The 1,222-nt window shown below is 35.2% G+C and overlaps 1 pseudogene; it reads right to left on the reverse strand.

The window, feature by feature from the left end:
• Positions 1-677: 677 nt before the first annotated feature.
• LOC145059745 (protein GL2-INTERACTING REPRESSOR 1 pseudogene) lies at positions 678-1,016 on the reverse strand (annotated as a pseudogene).
• Between the last annotated feature and the right edge of the window lie 206 nt (positions 1,017-1,222).

A 1,222-nucleotide genomic window follows, 5' to 3' on the forward strand; every position in this document is an offset into this window, starting at 1 on the left:
GAAAACATCAATCCATATATTACCCAATTAATGTTTTCGCAAATTCATAACATTCTTCTACCTGCAATGCAAGAAGCTTACAAAGTCGAATTCTTTCCCAAATTGTTTTTTTTTAATACCAATAATTAATAAAACATCATTAACAACACCGTAATTCGCAAACAACGTCATAAAGATCAAGAGCCTCAATACGGTGGAAAATTTGTAACATATTATGTGTACGAAATCATGTTCACATAATTCAAATGCAATTCACCTTATTTGCCATAACAAAATCCACAAGTACAAAAAAAGAAAAGAAATAAATACGATCAAGTACTTATGATGTGAAATTGCCCTACGCAGCGACCATTTTTTTTTCATGATCCACGCATTTAACAATGTTGGATTCACTCCTATATTCATGCTAAAGATTAAAAAGTAGAAAAAGAAGGATAAGAGGGGAATCATCATTAAACATCATATTTCATCACATAAAAAAATACAATAGAATATAAGTAAACATCACCTATAAAATAAACATCACCGATAAAAACAGAAAAAAGAAATATAATTATAACAATAAAATAAAAAACAAAACTTCCTACTAATTCTAGAAGTTAATGACAATTTTTTTTGAAACCGCGGCAAAATATATTAATAAAACTAGCAAGCTAATGGCATTAAATTTAACTGAACTAATTTCTGATTTTTTTGATCGGTTTGTCAAGAACAACATCAAGCAGAACTGTGCTCTTGCATTTAGGGCACTTCGGGAAATCCTGAGCAAGCATAACGTACATCAGACAGCGAGGACATCCGGCCAGCATCATGGACGTTGTCTCCGGGCTGCTTGAGTACCGAAGCTCCATCTCATCTTGAGCAAGCTCCAATGACACACATGAGTTCGTCGGAGATACAGTGATTGGTGACGACCGATTGGGTGATTCCGTCACCGGCCTCTGAGTTCTCTGTGGAGATAAGTTGAGTTTCAAGTCAAGCTTCAGTCCGTTTCCTCCATCAGTTCTTCTGCTCATCTTTCCTGGCTAACTTTCAACTGCTCTTGATCCTCAAGAAGATGGAAGTCAATTCCCTGAAAATCAAAGAAAAAAGATATTAAAAGGTCAAACCTTTGATCACTAAACACCGCCATCATGACAACCCATGATCATATTACATGTGTTCACCTTAAAGCCGATAGCTTTTTTTCTCAAGTACAAGAGAGAAAGTGGGGAGAGATTAG

The sequence above is a fragment of the Lactuca serriola genome, chromosome 6, assembly GCF_051521515.1.
Source record: "Lactuca serriola cultivar US96UC23 chromosome 6, Lser_US96UC23_V15, whole genome shotgun sequence".
Lineage (NCBI taxonomy): Eukaryota > Viridiplantae > Streptophyta > Magnoliopsida > Asterales > Asteraceae > Lactuca > Lactuca serriola.